The 8,486-nt window shown below is 49.9% G+C and overlaps 1 long non-coding RNA gene across 1 annotated transcript; it reads right to left on the bottom strand.

Moving 5' to 3' along the window:
- Window positions 1-5,225: 5,225 nt before the first annotated feature.
- Window positions 5,226-7,668, bottom strand: LOC148684514 (uncharacterized). The gene is made up of 2 exons (XR_015951776.1): window positions 7,267-7,668; window positions 5,226-7,222 (listed from the first exon to the last, which is right to left on the bottom strand). It is a non-coding gene; the product is annotated as an uncharacterized LOC148684514 (long non-coding RNA).
- Window positions 7,669-8,486: the final 818 nt, after the last annotated feature.

The raw sequence follows: 8,486 nt of genomic DNA, 5'->3' as shown, positions 1-8,486 counted from the left end.
TGTAAAAATCTTGAAATTGACGGCTGCTATGTTCTCCATAACCGCTTGACCGATCGTCCTGAAATTTTGACACAGCGATCCAGGCCACTCCCCGAGGGTTGTAGGGGACATGAAAAACCTCAAATCACACACCTCGGCAGGATTTGACCCGCTTTTCCACCAAGTCAAACAGCGCCCTCAAGTGGAATTCCTCCCACAGTACACCCCCTCCCTTCCTGTGAAATCTAAGCCACACCCACAAACCAAATGACATCATCATCAACCAAGCAACTGGAACACCAAGGCGGCCCTTATCAGACCAACCACTAGGCTTTTGCTTTATGTAGGCCCCTGACAGGCCCGGGGGGGGGAACCCACAACAACGCACTTGGGGGCACGGCAAGGGGTTTTTACTTTACCATTTAGCACCACTACCCCCCCCAAAAAAACCCCACCAAAAAACCAACATTTCTAAGTGTAGGTCGAGGCCTGCCTGGGGGGAGGGGGTTGGCACAGACCGCAGCACGGCCTTTGATTTATGTAGGCCCCTGCATGGCAAGGGGTTTTTACTTTACCATTTAGCAACACTACCCCCCCCAAATCCACAAGACAACAAAAATAAATACCATCCTTCAAAACCGGTCATGGAGGGGGGGGGCAAGCTGAATAGATCATGGATCGGGACACGTGGGGGCAGTCACAGGGATTAGGCACAACAATGCACCACACCCACAAACCCCACCTTTGCCACAAGATCCTGTAAAACAGGAGGCCAAGGCTCCATTTTACAGACTAGGCCTCAGGTCTACAGCCCTTTAAATACTATCCCAAATGGAGCCCTGGGTGGGAGGTGGGGGGAGGAGGAGCCCAAATAGGTAATGGGCTGATGTAGGGGGGGTAGATAACCCACAGCAACGCACTTGGGGGCACGGCAAGGGGTTTTTACTTTACAATTTAGCACCACTACCCCCCCACCAAATAACCACAGGCCTTTTCCAGCAACAATAGAAGGCAGGGATACGTAATGGGTCAGAACGGGGGGGGAGACACAGGGATGAAACCTGCCCTCTCCACAGTATCTCGCCTCGACTCAGGGGGACTCTGAGGCTCAGGGGGATCTGAAGGGGGGCTATTACCCTCCATTTCACATATACTACGACTGAATGCAACCCTCTGCGTCTTTTTTTTTAAAAAAAAAACCATGCACTTTCTCTCCCCAGTTTAAGTCCTCAGATATTTGCAATGCCCAATTCCAACCCCCTCGATTTACAATCCCCTACCTTCCCCTTGCCACTTCCTGGGTTTTTTATGGAACTGAACAACTCGGTTGCTTCAGAACGCACCTTCTGTTGCCACGCCCTTGCAGGGCCAGACAGAGGCCAGGGCCAGGTAGATAATGTGACCCTGTTTTTAACCCTTTTGTTACTTTTTTCCATTTTACTGATTGTGAATATGCTGACCGAGGCCCCCTTTGGATTCGGAGGCCCGCGCCAAGTGGCCCATATGATCCCCCTCCTTCTGTCTGGGCCTGTCTGTTGCTACAGGGCTGTGGGCCTTCGCTATTTGACCCCCCCCCCCCGGGTTGGGATTCTTTAAGTAGTTCTCTGTGTCCCAGGGCGCATCATCACCCCCGATCCTTAATCTAAATATATAGAAATGTTCACGATGCGTGCGCAAGGGCCAATGTATGGAGACACAGGGGGGAGGGGACAACAGAGGGCTCAGACAAAAGTAAATACTGGGAAATGGAACCCAGAAACTGACAGCTCCTTCTCCAAGGATGGGGGCCAATGTAGGAAGATACCGGGGGTAGGGGCCAACACTCCCCAGGGACAACAGAGGGTTCAGACTGAAGTGTATTCTGGGAAATAGAACCCAGAACCTAAAAGTTCCTTTTCGAAGGGTGGGGGCCAAGGTATGGAGATACAGGGGGGAGGGGCCAACACTCCCCAGGGACAACAGAGGGAAGGGTATCCTACCGAAACACAGGGATGAGCCAGGGTGGAGGGAGGAGGGGCAGGATACGTCATGGATCGGGACGGGGGGGATCACAGGAAAGAACCACAGCAACGTGTGGCCGGGTCAGCTAGTTGTTCATAGATTTCAACCATGCTCTTTGCAATTATCCTTCACCTGGAAACTTAAAAGGCACAAAATCTTTAGCCTTTCCTCATTGGGAAGGTGTTTCTAAATGAGGCCAGCCAGCTCTGTTTCAGAAGCAGCAGAAACTAGAGACAGTGCTTAACATGAGCCAGGCATGCTAGCAAACATGGGCGTAGCCTGGGGGAGCAGCTGCCCCCCCTACAACAATCAAAATCAATACAAATCTGAGGTCCTGCCCCCCCCCCAACAACAAAAATCCTGGCTATGCCCATGCTAGCAGACTTTCAAGCAGAAGCACGAGCACGTGTATGATGTACTGAAAGAGAAGTATTTTGAAAACAGGAATATGAAACAGCATCCCATGGCAGTGCTGAAATGGATCTGAAAGATGCTTAAGTTCACAAGGGAATTGGTAAGAAGAACTGATAAGGAAGACATGGGACATAAATATTGCCTCTATTCGCTCCTGAATCTGAAGCACCATTTGACACATCATTAGCTATGAAGGGTAACGCTAGGGTTGCCATATTTCAAAAAGTGAAAATCCAGACACAAAAGTTGTTGAGCCTTTTTTCCCTCCAAAAAATCTCTCTCTCTCACCAAAACTCGCCAAAATCTAGACTCCCAACATGGGTTGCCATATGTCCGGATTTTCCTGGACATTTCAGCAATTTCTGCTCAGACACTGTTTCCAACTGCCACATTCCAGACATATGGCAGCCCTAGGTAACACACTTTTGAAAATGTTGGTGAAGAAGGCTGCTTCCGTTTGATAATTGTCCTTGTCGTTTGATATGAAAAATGATGACCTTTTTAAACACTTCTTTTTCTCTCTTAGCCTTATTGTCCATGACGTGTCTCATAAGAGCAGAGCATTTCATGAGCTTTATGACGCGTTGCAAAGGATAGCAGATAGGGCTGCTTTAACTCCAATATATACAATCTAAGCAAGATAACCAAAAGCTATGTTACAGCTGATATTAATGGCCTAATTAGTACCACCCCTATAAACAGGCTAGTACTGTATATGTATTTTTGTTTTATTATACTGTTACATCCTTCATGCAGTGCATAGTCAGACTATGGAACTTGCTCCCCCAGGAGGCAGTGATGGCTAGCAACATGGATGGCTTGAAAAGAGAATTAGACAAATTCACGGGGAAAGAGAGGGATGCCAATGGTCCCTAGCCAGGACGGCTGTGCTCCACCTCCACAGTCGAAGGCAACAATGCTTCTGAATACCAGTTGCTGGAAACCGTGGGAGAACAGTGTGTTCTTGTTCTCATGTTCTTTTCCCTGGTCTCCCAGGGGCATCTGGTTAGCCACTGTGGGAACAGGATGCTGGACTAGATAGGCCATTGGCCTGATCCAGCAGGCTATTCTTATAGTTTTATCAGATTTTTAGAAGGGTTGTTTCTGTCAAGAAAACAATCTGAGTGGTGGCTGGTGGCACAAGTTCCATAACAAGGACAACTGCAGTGTGCTCTACATTGATCTGCCTGTAAAGATGGCTTGGAAGGCAGAATGTGACATGACATACTGTATTATGAAAAGTGCAACAAGAAAGGGCAAAGTACTGTATAGCACAAACTCCATTTGCTACCAGTTCAGAATGTTGACTTTAATCTCCAAAGCCCTGAATGGCCTAGGACCCAGCTAGTTGATGGAATGCCTCTCCCCAAATCTGCCAGGTTTGATTGATTGAAAGAGCGGAGTGTCACTCCAATTGTCCCAAAATATGCAGGCCCCCTGCAGGTACCTCCTATCAGATCCCAATCCACATTTTGAGAATTCTAGGACTTCAACTTGTTTGGTTCAGTAGCCTATAAAAACATGCAACAGCTCCTCTACTTTCAAAAGAAAAAAGAGTGCAGTACTTACTTATCCATAGTATATTTGTAATCTCTGCCTATTAACTTTAAAATTGAGGTGAAAGTATCTTGACCAGCAGATAGAGTGATGTCTGAGATCTGCAGGCCAGATAAAGGAGTGTACTTTATTTAAATGGCCTTGATCTGCCTCTAGCGGTGCCTAATTTGTTTCGCACAATTAGCAGCTCTGTTGAGAATGCCTTGCACCAACCTCATCCAGCAATTTCAGGAGGGCCGTTATGAGCCCTGCCATACAGATGAGCATTCAGATGAGCAGCTGCATCCTGATCAGGATGCCCTGTGGGCATAGATCTGCCTCACTGCATCCATGTGAATCTAATTTACCACCTGCAATTTCAGAGGCATTTATTACTGAGTAAGGCTGTGGTGAAATGTGATCTTGAATAGATGGCCAATGCCTTGTATGGTATGGCATGGAAAGTGAAATTAGGACTGAAGCACAAGTAAGGTCTGCATTAGGGCTGTGGTATGGTGACTAATAGAGGGACCCAGGTGGCGCTGTGGGATAAACCACTGAGCCTAGGGCTTGCTGATCAGAAGGTTGGCGGTTCAAATCCCTGCAACGGGGTGAGCTCCCGTTGCTCAGTCCCAGCTCCTGCCCACCTAGCAGTTCGAAAGCACATCAAAGTGCAAGTACATAAATAGGGACCGCTCCGGCGGGAAGGTAAAAGGCGTTTCCATGTGCTGCTCTGGTTCGCCAGAAGCAGCTTTGTCATGCTGGCCACATGACCTGGAAGCTGTCTGCGGACAAACGCCAGCTCCCTCAGCCTATAGAGCGAGATGAGCGCTGCAACCCCAGAGTCGGACACGACTGGACCTGATGGTCAGGGGCCCCTTTACCTTTACCTTTTTATGGTGACTAATAAAAGGGTTGCTGTTAATCGGCTGCAGTTTCTGGCATTCATTAAACAAATGCTCCCATTCTGTGCACATACTTATTTAAGAATAAAGCTAATTGAACTTGGTGGAGCTTAATTCTGAGTAATCATGTATAGGAGAAAGAGGCACATGCACTCGGACTTATAGCATCTTTTGTAGGAGCAAAGTGTGTTGCCTGTGTATATGCTCTCTTAAGTAGTTTGCAAATCAGACTTCATATATACATACATACATACATACACTAATACTTTTGCTAATCGTTTTTCAAAATATAAGTGGATGTAAATTGAGGCCACAACTTTGCGCAGTCAGGCGGAGTCCCCCCAGCCCCCCAGGGCAGCCCCGAGTGGAATAATGACACAGGACTACGTATTTATGGGATTAAAATTGGCCACAACTTTATTAAAATTCAGATGTAGGAAGACCTTGGCGCAGGCATTGGGCGTATATCCCTCCCAGCCCCCCGCAGGGGGTGGGGTGATCTTCAGGGTTGTCCAGCATGAGTGGGGGTTGGGCTAATTCTGGAGAACATATGTTCAAGCAGATAGCCCGCCCCCCGGATCGCCGCCGCTGGAGGGGGAGGGCAATAACCAGCCAAGTGGCATCGCCAAATGCCCCCCCCTTGATGCCCGATTACGGGAACCCTGTTATCGCCGCCGCAATAGGGCTGGGGGTCACCGCCCCCACGCCCCTCCCCTTTGTGTAAATGACTAAAGGATTCCGCCCAAGGCCTGCATCCGCCAAAGTTGTGACGAATTGCTACGGGAAAGGCGAAACCTGCCAATGCAGGGAAAGTCCTTTCCAGCCCTTTAACAGCGACCTGTCGTAGCAGCGCCTGCGTGCGTGTACGCCTGTGGGAGAAAAAACCTGAAAAGCAAGAAGCCTGTGGAAGAAAACCTGTGGAAGTAAATATTTTTTTTTGTTTATTTATTTTTATTATTATTTCTATTTTTATTTTATTTTCATTTATTTTGTTCTTCTATGGACCTGTAAGGCAAGCAAAAGGTTAGGGAGTGGAGGGTGGGAAAGCTCTGAATCCGTCGGCTGCTTCCCAGGAATGGCCCCTCTTCTTTGTGTGCAGGTAAGCCTACCTGATCCTACCTGGCCAATCCCCCTGGCACGCCCCCTTCGGCCGGATTGGTCGGCTGATGGAGTGGGCGGTGACTCCAGCCTCCAGCCTCCAGCCTCAGGTAGGCAGTGCCAGCCTCCAAACTTCCAGATCTGCCCTAGGGTTCCCAAGGGGGGCTGCGCGCGACTGCGCAAAATGCGCCTCCCCTTTATGTTGGGGAAGCGGTCATTGCGCAGTCAGGCGGAGTCCCCCCAGCCCCCCAGGGCAGCCCCGAGTGGAATAATGACACAGGACTACGTATTTATGGGATTAAAATTGGCCACAACTTTATTAAAATTCAGATGTAGGAAGACCTTGGCGCAGGCATTGGGCGTATATCCCTCCCAGCCCCCCGCAGGGGGTGAGGTGATCTTCAGGGTTGTCCAGCATGAGTGGGGGTTGGGCTAATTCTGGAGAACATATGTTCAAGCAGATAGCCCGCCCCCCGGATCGCCGCCGCTGGAGGGGGAGGGCAATAACCAGCCAAGTGGCATCGCCAAATGCCCCCCCCTTGATGCCCGATTACGGGAACCCTGTTATCGCCGCCGCAATAGGGCTGGGGGTCACCGCCCCCACGCCCCTCCCCTTTGTGTAAATGACTAAAGGATTCCGCCCAAGGCCTGCATCCGCCACCCGAGACCACAATTGGGGTCTCGCCGCCAAGACTACCTACACCTGAACCGCCCCAGAAACCGCCAGCCATTCCAGGAGGCTGTGTCTTATGTCGCTCAGCCAGAGGTCGCAACCTGTGGCTGTGAGGTGAACGCCGTCATGCCTGATAGTTCCTTCCTGTAGATTTTGATGCTGGGATGCTTCACAACTTGACCTCCAATGCGCGTAAGTGCTGCGCGCAGCGCCCTATTGATTTTTTCAACAGCGTAGTTAAGTCTGACATGGGTGGTGTTATTGCGCCATTGTAGGCGTGGGAGGAGTTCTGACCAGAATATGGTAACGCTAGGGTACGCTGCTTGAAGGCATTCCAGGTCTGAAATTGCCGCTTTTATCAAGACGATGCTCTTGCACGCAACCAGGTCATTCTCACCAAGGTGGATGACCAGCGCATCTGGTGGTTGGCGGAGTGTGAGTTCGTGACGCAGCCAGGGCATGAGCGCATCCCAGCACATCCCGCGGTGACCAAACCAAGTGAGGCTGATCTTTGGCTGAAGGCCCAGGTGTTCATCGGCTAGAACCGAGGAGGCATGGACCGCTGCCCAGTATACAATGCTATGGCCGAAGATCCAGATGCGCTTGGGGTGTGTACCTGAAATAAATTGCCGAAGATCCAGATGCGCTTGGGGTGTGTACCTGAAATAAATCATCATACAGAAGCTGTCAGACCCGTTGCCTTTACCGGATATACCCCTTAAATGCTGCCGAGCGCCAGCGGCCCAATGCCTTTATGCGCTCCGGGGGAAGCCCGCTTGCCGCCGCTGTAGTGGCTGCCCCTATGCGGAAGGAATGACCGGAGTAGTGGGCAGGGTCGCCCCCGCAGGCCTGGATGGCCTTCCGCAGGACCGCGGTGAACTGCGTGCGTGTCAGGGGACGGCCTGTGGAGTGTATTAGCAGGGGGCCTGGCCCGTGCGGGCGCACCCTGATATATTTCTGTATGTCCGATACCGGACAGGGCCCACCTTCTGTGGAGCGAGTCAGGGTAAGGGTGGCACCTTTTCCCAGCTGGTCAGTTTTAGAGGCCCTTATTCTAACAAGCACCCTGTGGCCATCCAGGCTGACGTCCTTCAAGGTCTACTCATTTCACAGAACAACATGTGCATGGAATCTCTAATGCAAAGTTCACTGGTGAACTGAATGTCTGCACATTTAAAATAAATAAATCACCACACATTGCTATTAACAAGGAAATTGCTTAGACAGCAGCTCGAGTCTTAGTTCGATTGGTAGAAGGCCAATAAAAGGGTAAAGAAAAGGCATGGTTTGTGGAGCTTAAGACTGTCATTCACCCGTTCAAACTTCCAAAGACTCTCCGTGTTCTTTGTTGGAAAAGAGGCTTATTGCAGCCACCACATACTGCGTGAAACTACCGGAAAATCATTTATCAGTACATCCTTTTGAAACTGTCATTGAACTGCCTGAATCTGAGGAGTGATAAGCATTAATAAGCATTAATAAGTTCCCAAACACCAACCCATCCTTGGCTTCAAGAGCAGGGACAGCGCATACCTTCTCAAAGCAGCAGCACATTGCTTATTCCGCAGCAACCTAGGAGCAGGGAGAAGATGATGAAAATCCACTGAGAGTGGGCATTAGGAGTTTTGGAGCAAGGTGTCACCAGCACGCTGGTGACACACACAGCTCTAATTCTCCAAAACATCTGAATCAGGAGAGGCTGTGAAAGCTTTGGATTGGTGTTTGAATGCAGTGGCAAACTGGATGAGGTCCATCCTGGGAAGATGCAAGCTCATTTGGTGGGTGATTCCTGTGTCTGGGGTATCAGCAAGTTAACTGTTCCTGGGTGGGGTTCTGAAGGAACAAGGGCATAGCTTGGAGGTACTCCTGGAGATGTCATT

Source organism: Zootoca vivipara, chromosome 9 (genome assembly GCF_965207765.1).
Source record: "Zootoca vivipara chromosome 9, rZooViv2.hap1.1, whole genome shotgun sequence".
Classification (NCBI taxonomy): domain Eukaryota; kingdom Metazoa; phylum Chordata; class Lepidosauria; order Squamata; family Lacertidae; genus Zootoca; species Zootoca vivipara.
Note: the sequence above shows the minus strand (reverse complement) of the source record. Positions and strands in the feature narration are given on the sequence as shown.